This window comes from Chionomys nivalis, chromosome 1 (genome assembly GCF_950005125.1).
Source record: "Chionomys nivalis chromosome 1, mChiNiv1.1, whole genome shotgun sequence".
In the NCBI taxonomy this organism is placed as follows: domain Eukaryota; kingdom Metazoa; phylum Chordata; class Mammalia; order Rodentia; family Cricetidae; genus Chionomys; species Chionomys nivalis.
Genome location: NC_080086.1, coordinates 54,941 through 81,320, shown reverse-complemented (window position 1 = coordinate 81,320; position 26,380 = coordinate 54,941). Strand labels below are relative to the sequence as shown.

The window sequence follows — 26,380 nt, the reverse complement described above, 5'->3', positions numbered from 1 at the left end:
TGGTTTCCATTGAGAAGTCGGGTGTCAGATGAACCCCAGGTTGAGTTTAAATTCCTGTGAAGGAGAGAAAAGGAACTTGCAGGCATGAAGTCTGACTTAGCTGAATGGAATCATATTGTGTTTCCCTGATGCCTACAAAATCTCTAGTTAGGAGTTTTGAATGGTGGTGACCAGATGACATCCAGGTTGTGGGGAGATCCTGAGACTTGAACTGAAGTCACTGTAAGTCTAAGCTACTCAGACATTTACAAAGAGCTGTGGAGTTTGAAAGAATTGTTAGGGACGGAGCTTTGCAAAAGTCCAAAGATCAAATGCCAAATAGCAAGGCATAGGGTGGACTTAAGTAAGTTGGCACCATCTGTACCCTGTATCCACTCTACTATGGTGGTTCAGCCTCCTCCAGATCTTCCACTATTTTCTTTTTTGTCAACTCATGTAATTGTCAGTGACAGTATCCTACAGCCCCCATTTTGCAGTCTCCATGGCAACATAAAGCTCTTTAGTCTCTACTCCATCAATCCCCATTACTTGTCTGCCTGGTGTGAATAAGGATAATCTAAGATATATTTAAATTCCTCCCTTTGGCTAACAACTAGTGAAATAATAGACACTATGAAATTTGAGTTTCCCTGGGAATTTCACTGTGGAAAAAGACTGACTTCTCCAGGTGAGACCGGGCCTACTGAAGAAACATTTACTCTTTATCTGACCACCTTACAGGAGAGACAGGAGCTGAGGTTTGGGGAGGGTTTTAGAGATGGGAAAGCTTTCATTATATGACTTAGGTATATTAACTTAGTTGTGTATATCCCTTGCCATCTATCTAAACCTGTTAGGACCTCAAGGATAAATTAATCACTTTATATCTTCATCACTGTTCCAAATTAGTCATGCCAAAAATATCATGTTTATTACTTTTATTAATAATTTGTTCTTTTTTATTTTCTATTTTTATCTTAAAGAATAGCCTCATTATGAATCTCTGGCTGTCCTGGAACTCACTGTATAGACTAGGATCTTGTTGAAAATCAGCGTGATTTGCCCACCTTATCTCCAATGTACCTGAATTATAGTTGGGCACATCACAGACAACTAAATTAATACAATTTTGTTATTCAAGACAAGGTTTCTTTGTGTACCTTTGGCTGTCCTGAAACTAGCTTTGTAGACCAGGCTGACCTTGAGTTTATAGAGACCTGCCTTTCTCACAATTATGTAGTTTAGAATTGTTTTGAACACCCAATCCTGCTTCTGTTGCTCAGTGCTGGAAAGAAAGTCTTGCAGCTGTTTCAGGGCTGGGCCTTAATTGGTCAGTGGGAAGGAAAATTGATGAGTGTCCTCCAACTAATCTGTATTTTACTGTGAACTTGCAAATGAAGAGGGACTCGTGTAAGAATTGAGTTCACTGACAAACTGTAAATCAGGTCTAGTCCCAGCACAGAGAGGTATGGGTAAGAAGGAGCATGAAAGCATTCCCCCTTAGACCATAGCTCACATAAGAAATAGGTAGTGAGTCAATCAATTTTAGATGATTGCTAAATGTTCTGACTGGCCATTTCTTGCATCCACAGAGTTAGGAATCAAGAATTGGGATAAGGAACCAAATGTATGAAACCAAATTACAGTAGTTGCACTGGTCTGACCAAAATAGAACTGGATAAAATGGTGTTCCCATTCCTAAAAGAGCTGTTATTTTACATATTTAAGATGTACAGCCTGATATAAAATGTGTTACTAATCCTTGGTGTGCTCTAATATAAATCACTAAACTTTGGAACAAATGACCATAAACCTGTTTCACCTTTTTAGATTAATTTTTGTGGATTATAACTACATCATTTACATCATCACCTTCTTGCCTCTAAGACTTTCCAGAAATTAGAAAAATCATGAATTTTGCTTTATCAAGAGTTGCTGTTTTAATGTGACTTAGGTTTGGCTTCAGAATATCTGAGCTATAAGGGAAAGGGTTGAATACACTGATCACTAACTCTGTAATGGGCTAGGGGTGGGGTGTTGCTAGGGGTGGGCTGCGCTAGGGGTTGGGCGTTGCCAGGGCCAGGGAGGGACCGGGGTGACCGTCAGGCACTCCGGGGGACTGGGGGGCTAGGGTTGGGGCGTGGCTAGGGGTGGGGCGTGGCTAGGGTTGGGCAGTGCCTGGAATGGGGCGTTGCCAGTACCGGGGAGGGGCCGCGGTGACCCGGCACACGGGGTCCCTGGGGACTCAGGGTGGCTGGGGGGCCGGGGGCAGGGCGTGGGGTCCCCACGGGGCATGTCCGGCCCGTGGACACTCCTGTGGTGTATGGGGGGGCGCCTCCCCCCCCCGCCCCAGGGCTCCAGGACCCGGTTCGGGACTACGTATCCCATGATTCCTCTCAGCAGCCATTTTGCCTGTAGTCCAGGTCCCGGACGGACTCGGTCTCCCAGGATCCCTGGGCTGAAAGCCCAAGCTCTTTCCTTCCTTCCTGCCTGCCTGCATGCCGCTACCGCCACACTGGTAGCCGGCTCCCAGCGCGCGGGAGAAGCAGAGAAATGAGAAAAAAGAAGAAAAAAGGAAGAAAAACCGCCGCTTGTAGAGCCGCGATTGCTGCGGGGGAATCCTAGGCGCCGGTTCGGAGCGGGGAAGAGGGGGAGGGGGCAGAGCTCCTGGGCCGCTTCCCTCCGGTTCCCGGGACCGGAACCGGGGCGATCAGAGCTCCCGGCCGGCGCTGAGGGGTGGGGGGGGGGGGCGGTGGGGGGGTGGGGGTGGGTGCGTGGGGAGCGAGGAGGGAGGAGGAGCGAGCCGCGCGGCTTCCCGCCGGTCCCCGTGACCGGAACCTGGGCGACCTGGGCTCCTGGGCCGGCTCCCGGGCCGAGTGTCCTGTGTCCGCGGGGGGCTGGCGGGCGGGGGTCGGGGGGGGGAGGAGGGCGAGGAGGGAGGGGGAGGGAGCGAGCCAGCCGCGCGGCTTCCTGCCAGGAGAGGCCGCGGCGGGAGCAGCAGCAGCAGCCAGCATCCCAGGTCCAGACAGACGTCCACGGTGTCCGCACCCCCCCCCCCCCCCCCCCGTGGACACAGGACACTCGGGAGGTCCCCGGACTCTGGCCAGAGTCCGCCAGGCCCCTCTGCTCGGCCCAGACTCTGACCCCACGTCTCCCCTGTGCCCTCTGTATGCTCCTGACTGGACTCAGGACGCCCCCGGACCCCGAGATCCCTCGCTGGAGACTGCAGTAAGATTCACAGAGGGCCACAGAGGGCCCCAGTGTCCACAGACTCTGCCCAGACGGCGACCAGGACTCCACTGGGGCCTGGGCGGGGCCCAGAGAGGCATCAGGTAAGCGCTGACAGTGCTCCGGGGGGGGGGGGGGGGCAGAGCTCACGCCCACGGTGTCCAGGCCGCCCCTGTGCAGACACAGGACACTCAGGAGGCCTCCAGACTCTGCACAGACAGAGACCAGAGTCCGCCAGGCCCCTCTGCCCGGCCCAGACGCTGACCCCACATCTCCCCCGTGCCCTCCGCAGGCCCCTGACCGGACTCAGGACGCCCCTTGACCCGGAGATCCCTCGCTGGAGGCTGCAGGAAGATGCACAGATCGCCCCAGTTTCCACATACTCTGCCCAGACAGCGACCAGGACTCCACTGGTGGCCTGGGCCATGTCCAGAGGGGCCTCATGTACGCGCTGACGGTGCTCTGGGGGGCAGAGCTCAGTCCACGGTGTCCAGGCAGCCCCCGGATGGACACAGGACACTCAGGAGGCCTCTGGACTCTGCCCAGACAGTGACCAGACCTCTACTAGGGGCCTGGGCCGTGCCCAGAGAGGCCTCGGGGACGAGCTGATGCCACTGTGGGTGACAGAGCTCACGTCCATGGTGTCCAGGCCGCCCCTGGGCCAGACGCTGACCCCACGTCTCCCCTGTGCCCTCTGCATGCCCCTGACTGTACTCAGTTCGCCCCCGGACTCCGAGATGCCGCTCTGGAGGCTGCAGGAAGATTCCCAGAGGGCAACATAGGGCACAGAGGGCCACAGTGCGCCCCAGTGTCCACAGACTCTGCCCAGACAGCGATCATGACTCCACCGAGGGCCTGGGCCGTCCCCAGAGAGGCTTCAGGTACGTGCTGATGGTGCTTGGGGGGGGGGGGGGGCGACAGAGCCCATGCCTATGGTGTCCTGGCCGCCCATGGGGAGAGGAAGGGGAGACTCTGCAGGCCTGGCATGGTAGGATATTATGCTTGTAATAACAGAGTCCAGTGTACAAACATAGTCATGCTCTTGGTGTGTAGTGGGAAGAGAGTTTTGAAAATTGATGGTGTGGTTTCTAGAATTTTTGAATATTGCATTCATTTTCAAGTTTGTCTTATAAATGTTTCAAATAGTTTCAAAGCTTGTAGTATTATGGTGATCTTTATTGTCTTTTAGCAATACATAATTAGAATGCTTCTAACTTTTTGCTATCACCAGCCACAATGACATGATTCAGTGCTGTTTAGTGGAACAAAGTCATACAGTCTCTTATTAATGTCATTCTTTCTCTCAGGGAAGGGACTACTCCATTTCAAATTTAGGATAGATAAGTGTTCTACTTTTTTTTTTTTTATCATTTTAAAGCATTAATTATTGGTGTCATTTTTAACATTCATTTTATTTAGATGCATTACTGCTATATTTTTCAATGTTTTCTAGTTTAAGAATTTCATTCCATTTTTTCTTAAGTGCTGTTTGTTTATTTATATCAGTTTAGAGCAGGGTTTCTTAACTTTGGTGGTCACAGCTTCCTATGGGTGATCAAATGATCCTATCACAGGACTGGCCTAAGACCATCAGAAAGCACGGATATTTTATATTATAATTCATAACAGTAGCAAAAATATAGTTATGAAGTAGCAGTGAAAATAATTTTTTAGTTGGGGTTCAACGCATCAGGAGGACTGAATAAATAGGTCAAGCTTGAAGCTTGTATATTCACAGTGCAGAAAGTGAGAGACAGGACAGTGGTTGAGAACTTTTCTACTTCAACAGTATTTGAGATTAGCAATGCTTAGCTATTTACTAATTACCTAATTAGGGATTCGGTAATCCAATTTTAGATGCTCCATAAATGTCCTGGTGACCATTTCTTGTTGTCCACAGGCCAGGACAATCAAGAATCTAAATAAAAAACTGACCTTCTCATGAAATCAAATTGCTGTAGTTATAGTAGTTGAACCAAAATAGATCTGAGTAATATGTGGCCCTGCCCAACAGGACTGTTATTGTACTGGTTTTAAATATACATCTGGAGATGAAAGTTTTTTAGAAATTTTTGATGTGCTCTAATCTAAATCTCTAGTTTCTGAAGCACATGACCATGAATCCTGTTTCAACTTTTCAAAATATTTTTTTGAGATTATAACTATATCATATTCACATTCTCTTTCCTGTCCCCAAGCTTTACCATGACCCCTTATTATCTTCTAATTCATGGCCTATTTTTCTTTAACAAAAGTTATAAATGTGACCCATGTTTGTCTTCTGAGCCTCCCCGTGTATGGATTTCCCCGGGAGAGGGAGACTCTGCAGCCTTGGCATGGTAGGATATTGTGCTTATAATATCACTGCCAGTGTACATACAGAGCCATGCTTTTGGTGTGCAGTGGAAAGACAAATTTGAAAACTGATAATCTGATTTCTAGAAGTTCTGTATATTGTAGTCTACTTTCAATTTTTTTCTGATGTCTCAAATAGTTTAAAAGCTGGTAGAACTATGGTGATGTTGATTGTCTTTTAGCAATACATAATTAAAATGTTCCTAACTTCCTGCTACCACCTGCTGCAATGGTGTAATTCATTGATGTTTAATTCCAGGGGAGAAAGGGAGTTTCTGTGCTACAGAGGTTTCTTAGGTTTTTATGGTGTTGGGCAGGTAGATAGAGCAGAATCTATATCTTGTGCTATAATCCATTTGTCAGGAAGCAGAAGTTATTCTATATTGTTTTGGGATTGGGCATCAGTGTGTCTGGGTTTACCTGAAAACACAAGGAGGTCTAAGTGGCTGCATAACCATAGCAGGAGATCATCTGTTTTTGCAGAGAGGGCTCTAGAGCATGAGGCCTCTCTGGAAGAAATAACAGTAGCTGGAAGGTCTGAAACAACTGTTTAAGGGTCACATTGAAGTAATTTTGTGAAAATTGTGAAGACTTTATTTAATTTCCATACACATAGAATCATAGGTAGCTGGGTAACATTGGTCAGGATCACACGTTTCCTGACTGTTTCCTTTGGTCTTTTGATTAATAGCTGACTATATTTTCCTGCCTTTGCTCTTGGCTTTTTCTCTCCATCCTCTTTGTTTGTCAGTGCTATTAATCTATGTTGTTGATTTTATTCATTGTTATCTAAGTATATTGTTTATTTTCTGGAAAATAATGGTCTCACCAATTTCTTATTCAGATTTCTCATGTTATTAGTTCCTTGAGTTTTTGTTTGTTTCGAAAGTTTCTTTGGAGAGACAGTTTTAGTTTTATCTTCTTTATCTTAAATGTTTTCCTCTTTTCATTTCCTGGCATATCTATCTTTGTTTTTGCTGCTTAAGTGATTGATATAATTAGTACATTGCCTTTGGATCTTTAAAATCTTCTTGCATATTAGCCTCAGCTATCAACATGGTATTGCTTAGAGTGATCTCAGAAAATACCAATTTAGAGTATGCCTAGATAAGAATATCTGATTAAGCTATCTGAGAGAGATTGTGTTGATTTTGATTGATATAGGAAGGCTCTTCCACTTGGTTGGCAATATCTCTGAGCACAAAGCTCTGAGCACAAGACAGTGACCAAACAAGAGGGAAAGTCAGAAAACAATGATTCCACATGTTTTGCCTTTAGTTATTAGCTTGAGTATCTATCCTAAGCTCCCATAAAAAAGAATTGTGAAATAGGTTTAACAACCAAATAAACATGTTCATCACCTGAGTTGCTTTTGATTCCATAATTTAATAATAGCAACAGAGGGAAGGTGGAATTAAAATTGAACTCAAAGAGAATTTTGTTGCTGCAAATGACCTTGGACTGTTGACTCTTATAAGAATGCTCAAGATATCAGAAAACTAGACAAAGAGAAAGAGCTTAATCAGCTGTTCTTGTAGGACGTAGGTGATGGGAATGTTGAGAGTCATGGCAGACAGGTCAAGGTCATAGGATTTTAGTTGGCAGTAGACTCTTCAGGGAACCATGGAGTTGGCCTTACCTAACTCCCTTGAGAAACATGTGTCATAGGATTTTCAGGTTAAAGCCCATGGTTCCTGGGTCACAATATGTTGCATTCCCTCAGGCAGTGAAGCATTCAGGCTGATTTGTGCTTCTTTGTAAGATTCCTTATTAGTCTAAGAACAGGACATTTGAATTTATACATTAATCATGTGTATGCTGTATAGCTTGCAATCTTCATTATATCCTGGTATAGACAGAGGTTGCTTAGTCATTTTCCCACTATCCAGACCCATAATAATTATACAGAACTTATATTAATTATAAGACTGCATATCCAATAGCTTAGGCTTCTTAAATAACTTTTACATCTTAAATTAACCCAATTCATCTGTGTATTGCCACATAGCTGTGGCGTGTCAGTAAGGTTCCATTCAGCATCTGTCTCCTTCAGTGGCTACATGGCATGTCCCTGACTCTGCCTTCTTTTCTCCTCTATTTCTGCTTGGAATTCCAACCTTTTTTTTTATTCTGTGCTGCCATAGGCCCAAAGCAGTTTCTTTATTAACCATTGGGAATAAAACATATTCACAGCAAACAGAGGGGAATTGCACATCACCTCCCCCTTTTTGTCTAAATAAAAAGAAAGGTTTTAATGGTATAGGAGGTCCTTTTGCATTTGTCTTGATTTCATTGGTTAAGTAAAGAAGCTAACTTGGCCTTTTGATAGGCAGCCCTTAGGTGGGTGAGGTAGACAGGACAGAATTCTTGGAGGAAGAAGGCAGGCAGAGAGCTGCCTGCCATGAAGCTGCCAGGTCAGACACACTGAATCTTTCCTGGTAAGCCACAAGTTCTAATTTTTAGGGCGTCCTATTATTTATTGTCGCTCTCAGTGTCTATGCTACTGGTGTTATATTTAAAAAGTGGTCTCTTGTCCCCATGCATTGAAGGCTACTTCCCACTATCTCGTTTATCAGGTTTACAGTAGTCAGATTTATATTGAGGTCTCTAATCCTTTTGGACTTAAGTTCTGTGCATGGGGATAGATATGGATCTTTTTTTATTCTTCCACCTGTTGCCATCCAGTTATGCCAACACTATTTTTTTAAGATGCTTTTTTCCCCACTGTATAATTTTAGCTTCTTTGACAAAAATCAGGTGTTCATAGGTTTGTGGATCAGTATCTGGGTCTTTGATTTCATTTCAGTGGTCAACGTCTCTGTTTTTATGCCAATACCAAGCTGTTTTCATTAGTGTAGCTTTGTAATGGATGTTGATGGATTGTGATGCCTCTGGAAGTTCCATTCTTATACAGGATTGTTTTGGTCCAATTCTTCCAGTGGCTGTCTGATTCTTCGGTAACTGTATGCTCTGTGTCTCAGCCACTGAGGTCTCCTTTAGCCTGCTCTCTTGCTCTGTTCTCCTGGGTTGCTCTCCCAGCTTGTACTTTATAGTTCCCCTCTTGGTCCTCTCAGCATGAATTTCTCCTGCTGGCTGTCTAGGTAACCCAAATCAGGTTGTGCGGACCATGGCTTTGTTGCTGTTCACTCACGTCTTGGTCCTCTCAGTATTGTATTTCAGAGTACCACTGAGGTTGCAGGATATTTGAATTTGGGTGCAGGATGGTGTTTGTTGCTTGTGGATGGGAGTGGGTATTGGTCCAGCCTACCTGCATGAAACTCTCCTTTTGGCTAGAGAAACTGAGGCAGTCAGGGTAGAGGTCCATGGTTTTGCCTCACTATGGATGGCCTAGAAAGTGTGGTGTCATACTGGGTGGCTTGTCACCTCTTGGTTCTTTCTGTATGGGAGCAAGCTACTTTAAGAGGTTATGGTTAGGGGCCCAAAACCTCCATAAAATGAGGGTAAAGTATAAAAATAATCAGGATGGAGACTGACAATAAAATACTTTAAAAGATGCTTGACCATTTAACCAGAGTCAAAATAATGTTTTTGTTAATAGACATCTATTGGAACCCATATGTCAGATGGACCCCAGGTTGAGTTTTTACTTCCTATTAAGGAAAGAAAAGGAACTTGCACGCATGTAGTCTTACTTCTTTGAATGGAATCATATTGTGCTTCCCTGATGCCTACAAAATCTCTAGTTAGGAGTTTTGAATGATGGTGACCACATGACATCCAGATTGTGGTTAGCTAGATCTTGAGACTTGAACTGAAGTCACTGTAAGGCTAAGTTAATCAGATACTTACATGGAGCTGTCTTTGAAAGAATTGTTTGCAAAAGCCCAAGGGTCAAATGCCAAAGAGCAGTGTATAGGGTGCACTTAAGTAGGATGTCACCATCTGTGCTCTGTATTCACTCTTCTATGGTGGTTCAGCCTCCTCCAGGTCTTCTACTATTTAACTTTTTTGGCTCCTCATGTAACTGTCAGTGACAGTATCCTACAGCCCCCATTTTGCAGTCTCCCCAGGAATGTAAAGCTCTTTAGTCTCCATCCCATCAATTCCCAATATTGTCTGCCTGGAAAGAATAAGGATATTCTAAGATACATGAATGGTGGTGCCTTATGTTGTCATGCTTATGTTGTCGTACAGGGAGAGCTGTCACCGAATTTGCCAAACTCAGAGACTGACTACTGTTCTCTCCAGTATCTTCAGAAGTTCTTAATTATTTTTATAATTTTTAAAAAAATGCTGCAAGATCCCTGGAGGCAGTATGCAGCTGTAGTTCCCAAAATGGTGCTATCGGGCCATGTGGTGGCAGATAGCGGGCCCTTGGAGCATCCAGTCCTAGGCAGAAATGGCTGCTGCTCCCAGAGTGGTGGCCTGAGCGGTTGTGGCAGGACATGTGGTGGCAGGCAGAGGTCCCTGGGAACAGCCAGTCCCAGGCAGAAATGGCTGCCAATTCCAGAGTGGTGGCCTGAGTGGTGGTGTCAGGCCATGTGGTGTTAGGCAGTGGGCCCTGAGAGCAGCCAGTCTCAGGCAGAGATGGCTGCTGGTTCCCTAGTAGTGGCTGGTCCCAGGCAGGGATACCCTTGGCAGGCGGGCCAAAGATAGAGACAGGGATAGACATGACTTGCAGAGTGAGGTCTACTGCACATGTGTGGCCTTTTCGTGGAACTCTGGGTACTTCTGGGAAATGTGGTCCTTTAAATCAGGCGGGCAGATGCAGTACTCTCCACATGCATGGCCTCTTTGTCTAACTCTGGGTGCTTCTGGGAAATGTGGTCTTTTAGATCTGGCGGGCAGAAGCTCTACTCTGCACATGCGCGGCCTTTTTCTCAAACGCTGTGTGATTCTGGGAAATGTGGTCTTCCCAGGTTAGGCGCAACATTATGGCCTCTATGCACAGCGGCCTTCTGGGAGATGTAATCCCCCAGAAGAAAAACAGACATGACTTGCAGAGTGAGGTTGAATACCATAATACTTTTAGCATTTAGGTTTACGTTTACTCTGTAGTTAATTTTGTGGAGCTCGTAAATGGTTTCTCCTGTGTAGAGTAGCACTCCACTGCTAAACTGTGAATTAAGATTGCATGATTGATAATAGAATTAATGGTATAAGAATTTCCCATAGTTTCTGTCACACATGGCCATAAAGCCTGCTTCAACTTCTCACAATAATTTCTTGAGATTATAACTATATCATACTTTGAGCCTCCTTGTGTATGGATTTCCTGGGGAGAGGGAGACTCTGCAGTCCTGATATGGTAGCATATTGTGCTATATATGCTGATATGTGATATATATGCAGAGAGAATATTACAGGAGAGAGGGGCAGAGAGGGGGGGGAGGAGAGACAAAACCTGTGTGCACCCCAAAGAGCAGAGAGAGATACTCCATGGCCTGTTTTTAACAGTTATTGTTTGAATGTGACCTGTGTTTGGTTGCAGTACCTCCCAGCTGTGAATTAAAGGGTTCGCTACACTGGACATTGAGTGTATAATAGTGTGTATATGCATAGGACCCTGTGCCTTGGAGGAAGAACAGGAAGTGCTCTTGGAGAATAGAAGATTTTATTAAACTACAAATTTGGGTGTTATCTCATCATATTGTGGAAGGACAAACCTGGAGGACTTTGGCTCTCTGGGATATTTGATCTCTGTTCACCCAGTCGGTTAACTGGTAATGTCTTGAAGCCCAGATGGGTGACCCTAGGTAATGAAGGACTCTACTTGCTAATCAGGATCACCAGTACCTTACTGTTTTTTTAAAGGATTCTCTTTTTCTGCTGAAGGGATCACCAGGAAGTTAATGTTGGCTGAGTTATTAGCTGCTTACAAAGCAATGGACCATGAACCAGACAGGTTCTGTTAGTTTGTGTGGTGACCTGGGTAGTGGCCCTTGGCCTCTGATCTTTGTTGAGTGTGAATTCTCTGAGGAAAGGGACTTTGCCATACTAGCATGGGAGACTATGAACTTATAATGTTGTTGCCTCTTGCTATGTAATTGAAAATTACTTTAAACACCTAATCCTGCCTCTGCTGCCCAGTGCAGGGTAGGTAGTCCTGCAACTCCTTCAGGACTGGGCCTTGACTGGTCTGTGAAAAGGATAAATAGACCAGGTAGTGAGTGACCTCTAGTATCTCTGTTTTTTAGTGTTGCGTATAAATGAAAAAGAATCTGCAATAACTGAGTACATAGGTCCAGCTTGAAGCTGGTAGATTCACAGTGCAGAAAGGGAGAAACAGGACAGTGGTTGAGAAGGTTCCTATTTCAACAGTAGTTGGTGGCCATTTCTTGTCCACATTCCAGGATAATCAAGAATCTGGATAAAAAACTGATCTTATCACAAAGCCAAATTGCTATAGTTACAGTAGTTCAACCAAAATAGATCTGAGTAAAATGTGGCCCTGCCTAACAGTACTTTTATTACTGGTTTTAAATATACACCCTGAGCTAAAAGGTTTGAGAAGTCTTTGATGTTCTCTAATATAAATCCCAAGTTACTGAAGCACATGACCATCAATCCTGTTTCAACTTTTCAAAAGAATTTTTTGAGATTATATCATATTCACATTCTCTTTCCTATTGAAATATTGGATCTGTTGGATGGTTATTACTGATGATTTATTCAGGTCTACAGTAAAAAGAAAACAAATGGGGCTGAAATGAAAAGGTAGTTAGTTTCAGGTGGTAACCAATTACTAGGATAAGCAGGGATTTTCATGGAGTTTATTACTATTATAGAGAAGGCACTTGCCATGGAATGGAAGTCTAGCAAGATGCTCCAGGAGTAAGACTCCATCCATGTAAACCTTCAATTTATTTAAGGATTAAGCAAAGTGATTCCTAGTCTTAGGAAGCAACTTTATACAAAACCTGCTATGCCTGTGGTGCAAGTGTGTTAGTGTCTATCAATTAAGAAGTTAAACTTTTCAGGACCACTCATCATGTGCTGGTCCTGGAAACAGGAAAAAATCAAAATTTAAGGTACTGGGTTCTGAGTTTGTGGTTACAACTCAGCATTGTTACTGGCATCCAAGATTGGCAGAGTCAGAAACCCAGTGAAGAGATTGTGAGAGTTCATGCTTTAAGCTGTGAGGATAAAACCTGTAGTTGTTGTTTTTACTTTTTGGGGGGCCTCCACCCGGCTCTCAAAAAATGACATACACTGAGGCAAACTCAGAGACTTGTGGTTTCTCCTTGATCTTCAGAAGTTCTGCACCTTTAACATTTAGGTTTAGGATTCGTCTGTAGTTAATTTTGTGGGGCTTGTAAAAGGTTTCTCCTGTGTAGCGTAGCACTCCGCTGCTAAACTGTGATGTAGAAGAGTAGAATTGATAATAGAATTAATGGTATAAGGATTTACTAGTTCTTAGGAGACATTAAGTCACACAAAGTGTTATGTTGGGAGCATAGGCCCCAGTCCTTAGCATCTATCCCAGCCACCAGGCCTGGTCTGGACTTCAAATCCCAGCATGCCAGGTCCTGACCCCTCCCTGGGTGTGGGGTCAGGACCCCTCCCCAGGGTACTTAAGTCATTCCCCCCCTTCCAAAGAGAAACACGTGGTCTCCCTTTCTTCCTCCCTGGGGTTGCTTTCTTGCGGCTTCCCATTTCCCTCTCGGTGCCATGCAAGAGTGCAGATCTCCTGTTAAACCTGGATATTTCTTAATTTGGATGGTTTTGATTTGACTTGATTGGGAATTTTTGCGTCCTCAGAGAGTTCGCTTAGGAAATATTCCTAACATTTGGAGGTTCCCACCGAGCTAGTGCAGGTCCTTTCCAGGTGCCAGGCCTCTTTTTTTTAAGGCCCCTAGTCTGCAGTTTCAGCTTTCTATGCCACGCTTAAAACCGGCTTCTGGGCTACAGCGGCTGTGTCTTGGTGAGTCCCTTTTCTTGTCTATGCTATAGGGTTTGAGGGGACCCATTCGTACTTATTTCCATTTGAAGTCGTGAGCTCACGCTGGGAATTCCAGTCAGGTTGCAGTCAATCCTGCAGGATGTGGTTGGCTGAGGCGGAGATCTGTTTGTAGCGGGACACCGGACATTCAATCTCTGCAACCCCTTTTTGACCTAAGAGCCACTTTGGAGGACGCTCTGAAATGGACTCACTCCATGTGGTTGGGCATAGACTCTAAATGGGCACTTACAGTTCAAAGCCAGGTCTTTTTTTTGCCCCTGTAAGCCTCTTACAAAAAAAAAATAAACTTTTAAATTTCGCTTGATTGGGAATTTTTGCATCGTCAAAGAGCTCACTTGGGAAATATTCCTAACACAAAGTAGAATTTACGTATTCTAATTTTCTAAATATTTATCTTAAATATGTTCACATTCACGATTGTTATAGCTTTGTTGTAATTTTTTTTTGAGTTTTGGGTTTCTCTTTGTTTTAACTCACAGAGATCTGCCTGTGTCTGCCTCCCAAATGCTGGGATTAAAGATGTACACCACCACTTTCTCGCCAGAAGTAATATTATGTCAGTCCGTGTACTAATTTTTTGTAATCTTATTGATCACTCTGAGTGTTTCCACTATGAATGTAGCTTTGTAATCAGCTTTTTTTCTGTTATAAATGGTTGGAAATTGTTATTGAATTGTATTCATTTTATGCTGCAAATTTACTATACACAACATATTTGTTTTGAGGTATCAAGTTCCCAAAGTTGTATTATATGCTTCTTTATTTACTTTGGTTTTATTTTTCTTGTTGCTGTTAATCTGTGAAATACTTTTGGTTTATTGGATACAATGTCTTTGCAGGTGGGTTTTGCTGATGTGAGGTTATCTGTTGCTTGAGTTTTTGTGGGTTCTGTTAGCTTTCTTTGTTTGGGGTTTTCCTTCTATTTCTGTAAGGCCGGGTTTTTGGCTATGTGTTGTTTAAATGTGGTTTTGTCATGGAATCTCTTGTTTCCTCTATTGATGGTGATTGAAAGGTTTGCTGGGTATTGATATCTTTGCTTGCATCTGTGGTATTTTAGTGTCTGCAGCCCATCTGCCCAGGACCTTCTTTGCTTTCTTGGTTTCCATTGAGAAGTTGGGTGTAATTCTGATGCGTTTTCCTATATATGTTACTTGACCTTTTTCCTTTGCAGCTCTTAATATTCTTTCTTTATTCTGTATGTTTTGTGTTTTGATTACTATATGGCGAGGGGATTTTTTTTTTATCCAGTCTATTTGGTGTTCTTTAAGTTTCTTGTACCTTCAGAGGGATATCCTTCTTTAAGTTGGAAAAGTTTTGTTCTATAATTTTCCTGAATATGTTTTCTGTGCCGTTTGTCCCTATTATTCTTAGGTTTGGTCTTTTGATGTTTTCCCAGATATCCTGGATGTTTTGTGTTAAGAATTTGTTCCATTTAATGTTTTCTTTGCCTGATGAATTTATTTTATCTAGCTATCTTCAACCCCTGAGATTCTCTCTTCCATCTTTTCTATTCTGTTGGTTATACTTTGTAGTTTCTATTCATTTACCCAGATTTTCCATGTCCAGAGTTTCCTTGGTTTGTGTATTGCCTCTATTTCAGTCTTTAAGTCTTGAAACATTTTCTGAGTCTTTGGGAACTAACTGTTCTTGGTCTGCTCTGTGTCTCAGGGAGCAACTGAGGTCTCCTATAGCCTGCTCTCATGCTCTTTTCTCCTGGGTTGCTCTCACAGCTAGAGTTCGTCTCTTGGTCCTCTCAGCAGAACCTCTCCTGCAGGCTTTTTAGATAACCTGCATCAGGTTAGTGAGGACCTCTGCTGGGGTCCTGGTCACCCACATCTTTGTCCTCTCAGTATTGTAGCAAGCTGTATTTCTGAGTTCCACTGAAGTTGCAGGATAGGTGAATTTGTTTGCAGGATGGTGTTTGTTGCTTGTGTGTGTCCAGTGGATGGGAGTGGGTATTGGGCCAGCCTAGCTGCAGGAAACTCTTCTGTAGATTTGCTAGAGAAATTGAGCCATTCAGGATAGAGGTCCAGGGTTTTGCCTCACTATGGAGGGCCTACAAAGTGTGTGTGGGGGCATGACTGTACACTCACCTCTTGGTTCTCTCTGTATTGGAGCAAGCTACTTTCAGAGGTTAGGGTTATCCTTAGGTGACCAAAAACTCCATAAAATTAGCAATGAGTAGTGACACACTACAAACTATGCATTCAAGGATCTGTATAAAAACTGAGCTCATTATTAAATCAAATTACTATAGTTACAGTATTTCAAGCAAACTAGTACAACTAGATAAAAGGATGTGGTCTGCCTAACATGACTGTATACCCTCAGAATGATGTTAGTTGTACTTGGTGTGCTCTAATGCAGATCCCCTAGCCTCTGGAGTACATGACCATGAAGCTTGTTTCAACTTTTTAACCATAATTTTTTGATAACGTAATTACATTATTTTCACAATTTCTGTCTTGCTTCTAACTGTTCCCATGTACCCTTTATTGTGTTCTAATCCAAAGCCCCTTTTTAACAATTATTGTTTGAATGTGACCTGTGTTTGGTTGCAGGACCTTCCAGATATGAAGTAAAGGGTTGGCTACACTGGACATTGAGTGTATAATGAAATGTGTATACATAGTACCTTGCGCCTTGGATGAAGTGCTCTGGGAGAATAGAAAATTTTATTAAACTACAAATTAGGGTCTTGTCTCACCATAGTGTGGAAGGACAAACCTGGAGTACTTTTGCTCTCTGAGATATTTGATCTCTGATAATCCAGTAGGTTAACTGGTAATGTCTTGAAGCCTAGATGGGTGATCCTAGGTAATGAAGGACTCTACTTGGTAATCAGGAGCACCAGTTCTTTAAAGGATTCTCTTTTTCTGCTGAAGGGAGCATCAGGAAGTGCAGGTTTGCTGAGTTATTAGCTGCTTAGAATGCAATGGACCATGAACCAGACAGGTTCTGTTAGTTTGTGTGGTGACCTGGGTAGTGGCCCTTGACCTCTGATCTTTGTTGAGTGTGAATTCCCTGGGCGAGGGTGAGGCTTTGCCATACTAGCATGGGAGACTATGAACTCATAATGTTGTTGCCCCATGCAATGTAATTGAAAATTACTTTAAACACCTAATCCTGCCTCTGCTGCCCAGTGCTGGGTAGGTAGTCCTGCAACTCCTTCAGGACTGGGCCTTGACTGGTCTGTGAGAAAGAAAAATAGACCAACTAATGAGTGACCTCTAGTATCTCTGTCTTTTAGATTGATCTGTGCAAGAAATGAGTACATAGGTCAAGCTTTATGCTTTAATTCCAACACTTTTAATCCCAACACTTGGGAGCCAGAAGTAGTTTGACCTGTGTGACTTCAAGGGGCAGAGGTAGATTGACCTCTGTGACTTTAAGGTGTGGCAGGGCACACCTTTAATCCCAATGCCTGGGAGGCCAGGACAGACAGATCTCTGTGAGTTTGGGGTGTGGTAGCACACACCTTTAATCTCAGTACTGTTGTGGCAGATCTTTTTGAGTTCAAGGACAGCCTGGTCTACAGAGTCATTCCTGGACAAAGATATACATAGAACCTTTCTAAAAAAAAGAAAGCTAATATAAAAGAAATAGATTTTAATTAAAACCACATAAAGATGGAAAATACACAGAGAGTCTTGATATTGTATGTTATTTTGCTCTCTTTGAATTGTTTTAACGCTGGCCCTTCATGTTACAAAACAGCATTGCAAATAATATGGTTTCTGTGTTATTATTTCAGGTCTGAGCACTTGGGAATAAACAAGCATCCACCCATCCATTCCTTAGATAAGGTAAGGCACATTGCTTTGTGGAATGTCCAAGCCCCTCTCTACTATATCTAGGCTGAACAAGATATCCATCCAAAGAGAATAGTTTCCCAAAAAGCCAGTACTAGCAGTAGAGATAAATCCTGGTTCCACTTCCAGTGGCCCATCAGTCTTCCTCAGCCATACCACTGTCAACCACATTCCAAGGGAATAGTTTGCACCTATGCTGTTTCCTTCCCAGTCTTACTGGTGTTTGTGAGCTCCCATTAGCTCAGTTAAACTGTTTCAGTGGGTGACCCCATCATGGTCTTGACCTCTTTGCTCATATTCTCACTCCTTCCACTCTTCAATTGGACTTTGAAAGATCAGTCCAGAGCTGTGATGTGTGTCTCTGCCTCTGCTTCCATCCGTTGCTGGATGAATGTTCTTTGTTTATATATAAGTTATTCATCAGTCTGACTACAAGACAAGGCTAGCTCAGGTCCCCTCTTCTCTATTGCTTAGGGTCTTATTTAGGGTCATCCTTGTGGATTCCTAGGAATTCTTTTTTCTTTTTTCATTATTTTTTTTTTAATTAAATTTCCGCCTCCTCCCCACCTCCTTCCCTCCCCACCTCCTTCCCTCCCCCCTTTTTTAAAATTTATTTATTTATTTATTATGTATACAGTGTTCTGTCTTTTTGCAAGCTTGCTGGACATGAAGAGGGCACCAGACCTCATTACAGATGGTTGTGAGCCACCATGTGGTTGCTGGGAATTGAACTCAGGACCTCTGGAAGTCAGTGTTCTTAACCTCTGAGCCATCTCAACAGCCCCGATTCCTAGGAATTTACTAGAGTCATGTTTCTTGCAAACCCCATAATGGCTCCCTCAATCAAGATATCTCTTTCCTTGCTCTAATCTCTGACCTTCCTCCATCTCAATGATCCCATTTCCTCAAGTTCTCTTCACCCTCCCCTTTCCCCTTCTCTTCTACCTTTCTTTTTCCCCCATCCCTGTATTCCCATTCTCTTTCAGCTGATCTTGTATATTTTGAATTTCCAAGTGTATCTATATGTTTTTCTTAGGGCTCACTTTGTTACTTAGCTTCTATGATCATGAACTATAGGGTCAATATCCTTTATTTATAGCTAATATCCACTTATGAGTGAGTACATAGTACCATATTCATCTTTTTGAGTCTGAGTTACCTCACTCAGGATAGTGTTTTCTAGTTCTATCCATCTGCATGCAGAATTTAACATATTTTTTTTTTTACCACTGAGTAGTAATCTAACTATATGAATGTTCCACATTTTCTTTATCCATTCTTCAGTTGAGGGGAATTCAGGGTGATACCAGGTTCTGACTATTACAAAAAATGCTTCTATGAACATATTTGAACATATATCTTTGTAGTATGATTGCACGTTTTTTTGTTATAATTCCAAGACTGGTATTTCTGGATTTTGGGGTAGGTTGATGTCCAGTTTTCTGTGAAATAGCCACAGTGATTTTTGAAAGCGGTTGTGCAAGTATGCATTCTGAACAGTTACATCACATTGTCTTCAGCTTATGGTATCATTGGTGTTTTTGGACTTACCCATTCTGACAGGTGCTTTTATATTGTTTAGATATGTTTCTTGTACCCCTGATTTCTCCAAGACCTCTATCATGATGGGGTATCATATTTTGTCAAATGCTTTTTCAGCATCTAAAGAGTTGGTCATACGGTTTTTTCTTTCATTTTATTTACATGATGGATTCTATTAATAGATTTTTGTATGTTGTACCATTCTTCCTTCTCTGGGATGAAGTTGACTTGATAATGAAGGATTTTTTTGATGTGTTCTTGGATTCAGTTTGCTAGCATTTTATTGAGTATTTTTTTTTTTTTTATTTTGGGGCAAGGTTTCTCTGTGGTTTTGGAGCCTGTCCTGGAACTAGCTCTTATAGACCAGGCTGGTCTTGAACTCACAGAGATCCGCCTGCCTCTACCTCCCAAGTGCTGGGATTAAAGGCGTGCGCCACCACTGCCCGGCTTTTATTATTTTTGCATATCTATGTTCATAAGTGAGATTATTTTTTAATTCTCTTTCTTGGTTGAGTCTTTGTGTGGTTTTGGGATCATGTTAACTGTAGTCTAATAAATAAGAGTTTGGCAATGTTCCTTCTGTTTCTATTATGGGTAACACTTTGAGGAGTATAGGTAGTTCTGATATAATTCAGTATTAAAACCATTTGTCCTTGGGATATTTTTGTTTGTGAGGCTTTCGATGATAGCTTCTATTTCCTTATAGTTTATAGGTCTATTTAAATTCTTCACTTGGTCTTGATTTAATTTTGGTATATGGTACCTAACCAGAAAAATGTCCATTTCTTTTATGTTTTCTAATTTTGTGGAGTACAGGTTTTTGTAGTACGATCTAAGGATTCTCTGGATTTCCTTAGTGTCTGTTGTCATTTATCCCTTTTCATTTCTGATTGTGTTAATTTGGATGTTCTATCTCTGCTTTTTTTTATTAGTTTGGATAAGAGTTTGTCTAGTGACCTTTCTTCACTTTCTTTATGTGCTTTGAACTTTCCTCTTATCACTGCTTTCATAGTGTCCCATAGGTTTGGTTACTTTGTGGCTTCATTTTTGTTTAATTTTAGGAAGTCTTTAATTTCTTTCTTTATTTCTTCCTTTACCCAGGGGTGGTTCAATAGTTAACTCTTCAATTTCCATGAATTTGTGTGATTTCTGATAGTATTGTTGTTTTTAAGTTCTAACTTTAAACCTTGGTGATCCAGTAAGATACATAGGGTTACTCCAATTTTTTCGTATCTGTGGATGTTTGCTTTGCTATGCTATGCCGTATGTGGTCATTTTTAGAGAATGTTCTTAGGTGCTGAGAAGAAGGTATATTCTTTAGTGTTTAGGTGAAATGTTCTGTACATGTCTGTTAAGTCCTTTTCATTCATGACATCTATTAGTTTCCCTATTTCTCTGTTAATTTTTTGTCTGGTAGACCAAACTAACAGTGTTGTTATTGGAATGTATAAGTCTCCTACTATTAGTGTGTGGATTTTGATGTATGTTTTAAGCTTTATTAATGTTTCTTTTATATATGTGAGTGCTCTTGTATTATGGGCATAAATGTTAAGGATTGAGACCAGCTTGATATATTTCTTCATCTCTTCTGATTTATTTTATTTTGAAATTTAATGTTAGATATTAGGATAGCTACACCTTCTTGTTTTTTAGGTGCATTTAATCGGAAAATCTTTTCCCAATCCTTTACTCTGAGGTAAAGTCTGTCTTTGAGGTTGCGGTGTGTTTCTTGTATACAACAGAAGTCTAGATCTTGTTTTTCTATCCATTTTCTTAGCCTGTGTCCTTTTATATATAGGTGAGTTGAGACCATTGATATTAAGTGCTATTAATGACCAGTGGTTGTTAATTCCTGTTCTTTTTCGATGTGAGTGGTTGTGTGTTTCCCTTCCTTGGGTTTTCCTGATGTGAGGTTATCTATTTCTTGATTTTTTTTTTGTGTGTGAAGTTAGCTTCCTAGGGTTGGGGTTTTCCTTCTAGTACTTTCTGTAAGGCTGGGTTTTTGGATATATATTGTGTAAATCTTGTTTTGTCATGGAATATCTTCTTTCCTCCATCGATGGTGATTGAAAGGTTTGCTGGGTATAGATATCTGTGCTTGTATCTGTGGTCTCTTAGTGTCTGCAGCACATCTGACCTGGGCCTTCTGGCTTTCTTGGTTTCCATTGAGAAGTCAGGTGTAATTCTGATAGGTCTTCCTTTCTATGTTATTTGACCTTTTCTCTCTGCAGCTCATAATATTCTGTCTTTAGTTTATATGTTTTGTGTTTTAATTATTATATGGTGATTGGACTTTATTTTGATCCAGTCTATCTTGTGTTCTGTAAGCTTCTATCTTTGTAGGGATATCCTTCTTTAAGTTTGGAAAGTTTCCTTGTATGATGTTGGTGAATGTGTTTTCTGTGTTTTTGAGCTTGAGTTCTTCTCCCCTATCATTCTTAGGTTTGGCCTTTTGATGTTTTCCCAGATTTCCTGGATGTTTTATGTTAAGAATTTGTTATATTTAATGTTTTCTTTGGCTGATGAATTTATTTCATATAGCTATCTTCAACCCCTGAGATTCTCTCTTCCATCTTTTTCTATTCTGTTTGTCCAATTCTTCCAGTGGCTGTCTGAGTCCTTGGGAACTGTTCTTGGTCTGTTCTGTTTCTCAGGCAGCCACTGAGGTCTTCTTTAGCATGCTCTCTTTCTCTGTTCTTCTGGGTTCCTCTCACAGCTTGTGCTTTAGAGTTCCCCTCTTGGTCCTTTCAGCAGGAACCTCTCCTGCTAGCTGTCTAGATAACCCAAGTCATGTTTGTGAGGACCACGGCTGGGTTGCTGGTCACTCACCTCTTGGTCCTCTCAGTATTGTATTTTAGAGTACCACTGAGGTTGCAGGATAGGTGAATTTGGGTGTAGGATGGTGTTTGTTGCTTGTGTGGGTCCAGTGGATTGGAGTGGGTATTGGTCCAGCCTCCCTGCAGGAAACTCTCCTTTAGACTGGCTATAGAAACTGAGCCAGTCAGGGTAGAGGTCCAGGGATTTGCCTCACTATGGAAGTGCCTAGAAAGTGTGGTGTCATACCTGGTGGCTGGTCACTCACCTCTTGGTTCTCTCTGTATGGGAGCAAGCTACTTTCAGAGGTTACGGTTATGGTTAGGGGCCCAAAAACTCCATAAAATGAGGGTAAAGTACAAAAATAATCAGGAGGGAAACTAACAATCAATGCCTACAAAATCTCTAGTTAGGAATTTTGAATGATGGTGACCAGATGACATCCAGATTGTGGGTAGATCCTGAGACTTGAACTGAAGTCACTGTAATGCTAAGTTAATCAGATACTTACATGGAGCTGTGGTTGAAAGAATTGTTTGCAAAAGCCCAAGGATCAAATGCCAAAGAGCAGTGTATAGGGTGCACTTAAGTAGGTTGGTACCATCTGTGCTCTGTATCCACTCTTCTATGGTGTTTCAGCCTCCTCCAGGTCTTCCACTATTTACTTTTTTGGCTCCTTATGTAACTGTCAGTGACAGTATCCTACAGCCCCTATTTTGCAGTCTCCAAAGGACTGTAAAGCTCTTTAGTCTTCATCCCATCAATCCCCAATATTGTCTGCCTTGCAAGAATAAGGATATTCTAAGATACATTCAAATATCTCCCTTTGGCTAAGAACTACTGAAATAATAGACACTATGAAATTTGAGTTTCCCTGGTAATTTCTTTTTGCAAAAAGACTGACACCTTCATGCGAGACCATGTCTATTTAAGAAACATTTACTCCTTATGTGACCACCTTACAGGAGAGACAGGAGGGTTTCAGAGCTGAGAATGCTTTCATTATATGACTTAGGACCCCAAGGATAAATTAATCGCCTTATATCTTCATCACTGTTCCAAATTAGTCTCATCCAAAAATATCATGTTTTTTACTTTTAATAATAATCTGTTCTTTTTTATTTTCAATTTTTTTTATCCTAAGTAATAGCCTCATTATGAATCTCTGGCTGTGTTGTATTTAACTCAGTGTATAGAGTAGCATCTTGTAGAAAATCAGCGCGGTTTGGCCACCTTATCTCTAGTCTACCTGAATTATAGTTTGGCACATCACAGACAACTAAATTAATACATTTTTTTTTTTGTTTAAGACAGGGTTTCTTTGTGTAGCTTTGTCTGTCCTGCAACTAGCTTTGTAGACCAGGCTGACCTTGAGTTTATAGAGACCTACCTTTCTCACACTCTGTAGTTTAGAATTGTTCTGAACACCCAATCCTGCTTCTGTTGCTCAGTACTGGAAAGAAAGTCTTGCTTCTGTTTCAAGGCTTGTCCTTAATTGGTCACTGAGAAGGAAAATAGATGAGTGTCCTCCAACTAATCTGTATTTTATTGTTAACTTTCAAATAAAGAGGGACTCATGTAAGAATTGAGTTCACTGACAAACTATAAATCAGGTATAGTCCCAGCACAGAGAGGTATGGGCAAGGCAAGAAGGAGCATGAAATCTTTCCCCCTTAGACCATAGCTCACATAAGAAGTAGGCAGTGAGTCAATCAATTTTAGATGATTGCTAAATGTTCTTACTGACCATTTCTTGCATCCACAGATTAAGGAATCAAGAATCAGGATAAAGAACCAAATTACAGTAGTTGATCTACTGTGACAAAAATAGAACTGGATAAAATGGTGTTCCACTGCCTAAAAGAAGTGTTATTTAACATATTTAAGATGTACAGTCTGAGATAAAATCCTTGGTGTGCTGTAATATAAATCACTAAACTTTAGAGCACATGACCAAAAATCTGTTTCAGCTTTTTAATTAATTTTTGTGGATTATAATTACATCATTTACATCATCACCTTCTTGCCTCTAATACTTTCAACAAATTAGAAAAATCATAAATTTTGCTTTATCAAGAGTTGCTGTTTGAATGTGACTTAGGTTTGCCTTCAGAATATCTGAGCTATAATGGAAAGGGTTGATTACACTGGTCAGTGACTCTGTAATGGAACACACATGCAAGGGACACCATATTTTGGAAGAGGAACAGGAAGTGCTCTGAGAGCCTGGAAGAGTTTCTACTAAAATACCAATTTTCCAGACTAGAGCCCTGTGTTCCCCTAGGGTGGAATGGCAGAGCTGGGAAGGGCTTTGCTGGCTTAGTCATTTGATTTCTGCTCATCTAGTAGGGGAACTGGTACTGTCTTGTTGCTCAGTTGGGCAATTCTAGCTCTTGAGGGACTTTGGGCAAGCCTAGCAATCAGGAGCACCAATGGGAAGTAGATTGTGAGCCATGAGGGAGCCAATAGGGAGCCATGAGAGTTGTTTTTCTTTTTCCCTAAATTGTATAATTGATTTCTACCTCCAGTTCTTATCCCACCTTCCTCTGAAGACGTAACACTACCTACCATTATTGGATTGTGGTAACTGCTATTGTCTTGAATCCCAGCTAGGTGGTCCTAGCTAATGAGGGACTCTGGTTGGCATTCATGTTCCCCAGCTTGGTCCTGATATCTTATATACCACATCTATTTGACAATAGATTGTTGCTGTGCTTGTCCTACTGTTTGACTGGTGGCCCCAATAACACACAGCTCATGATGGGCAGTTCACGTCTCATGTTAAGTTGGTGACCCACTGTCAAATGTTCAGATTCTTCCAGTGCCTGGGATAAATGAATGGCATGTGCTCATATGATTGACCATATTTTTTTTTTTTTTTTTAATATGGTTCTATGGAAACCAGTGGCAAACACTTGAAATGACTTTAATAGGTATTGCATGTCCCAATTCTCCAATGTTCCTATCTTGTAAGTTATTAGGTTTTGTTCTTTTCCTATGTTCTCTCTCTCTCTCTCTCTCTCTGTGTGTGTGTGTGTGTATGTGTAGACTATGTAGCACAGGCTTTAAAACTCTTAGTGATCTTCCTGCCTCTGTGTCCAGATTGCAGGTACTAAAAGAATGCATTCCCACATATAGCTTGAAAATAATTTTTATGGTCTAATCTCCTGTTCTTATGGCCAAGGAGGCCAGAAGATGGTGTCAGAAGCCCTGGTACTAGAGTTACAGATAGTAGTGAACTTCTATATGTACCAGGAATATAATCTGGATGCTCTGACAGAATTTCAGTGCTCTTAACTGGTAAGATGTTTTCTATACTAAGTTTTCTATTCTTGATTTTACTGTCCAAGGCAGCCTAGTCAGGCTCAAACACCTGATGCTGGTTAAAAAGTAAAAAAATTCCTCTATTTGGGAAAATAAGTCTCAGGCAGGGATGAGCTCCCTAACTGTTTATCCAATACAATATGATCAGCCAATTATCCATATATGCACAATCAACAAAAATGGATGCATCAGTTTGTATTCATGTTTTCAGCATATGTATTCACCCAGACTTAACAAGGAAGACGTTGGAAGGGATTTGGGAATGGAGGGAAAGAAGAGATAAAAGGGGAATACGATGCAGTATCTTTTAATTATCATTTAATGGTGTTCTAGGGAGGTCGCTAGTTGGTTTCTGACTGTCTGGCTTGCTTAGACCGAAAATAATCACTCCAAAAACTATATTAATTAAATAACTGCTTGGCCCATTAGATCTTTCTTCTTATTGGCTAGTTCTTACATATCAATTTAACACATTTCTATTAATCTGAGTATTGCCACGTGACTGTGTCTTACCGGCTAGATTCCAGCCAGTGTCTGTCTCTGGCAGCTCCATGGCTTCTCCTAACTCTGCCTTCCTCCTCCCATGCTATAGACCAAGCCAGTTTTCTTCATCCATTAACCAGTAATTAACACATAGACAGAAGGACCCCCCTCACCATTATGGAAATAAGTTTTAAATACAAAGAGAGATTAGAGAGATGGCTCAATAATTAAGAACACTTGGTGAGGGCTGGAGAGATGGCTCAGAGGTTAAGAGCATTGCCTGCTCTTCCAAAGGTCCTGAGTTCAATTCCCAGCAACCACATGGTGGCTCACAACCATATGTAATGAGGTCTGGTGCCCTCTTCTGGCCTGCAGGCTTACACACAGACAGAATATTGTATACATAATTAATAAATAAAATTTTTTTTAAAAAAGAACACTGGGTGTTGTTACAGATCCCAAGGTTCCATTCCCAGAACCTACATGGTAGCTAACCATTTGCTTTAACTTCAGTCCCAGGCATCTTCTGCCTTCTTCTTGCCTCTGTAGGTACTGTGCAGACATGCTACCAAAACACCCATACAACTATTTAGGTTAATAGAGTTCATCATAGCCATCCATCTAAGAACAGAGTGTACAGTGCTGCTAAGTTACCTTTCCTTGAAGTTTTTTTCTTTTAAATTTATGTTCTCTCTTTTGTATCTGTGAGAATTGTGGCATTGGTACAGTTATCTTTTAGATCAAACATCAAGATTGACAGGCCACATAGGCTCCAAAACAGTCCTCATCTTCTGTGTGTTTTACCTAATTTTCAGCTAAGACCATGTTGTTGTAAATTTAAAAAAGCATCACAAAAGGAGAGCTCACAAGGAGGGATTTTTTTAATTATGGTAAAGGTAATGTGAAAAGAGTGGGGAGA

The 26,380-nt window shown here is 41.8% G+C and overlaps 1 long non-coding RNA gene across 1 annotated transcript in view; it reads left to right on the top strand.

The window, feature by feature from the left end:
• The first annotated feature begins 2,499 nt into the window (after window positions 1-2,499).
• Window positions 2,500-26,380, top strand: part of LOC130886327 (uncharacterized) — a 50,682-nt gene continuing 26,801 nt past the window's right edge. The window contains exons 1-4 of the long non-coding RNA XR_009058283.1: window positions 2,500-2,610; window positions 3,169-3,311; window positions 3,500-4,088; window positions 17,241-17,292. This is a non-coding gene — a long non-coding RNA (uncharacterized LOC130886327). The remainder of the gene's footprint in view (window positions 2,611-3,168; window positions 3,312-3,499; window positions 4,089-17,240; window positions 17,293-26,380) is intronic.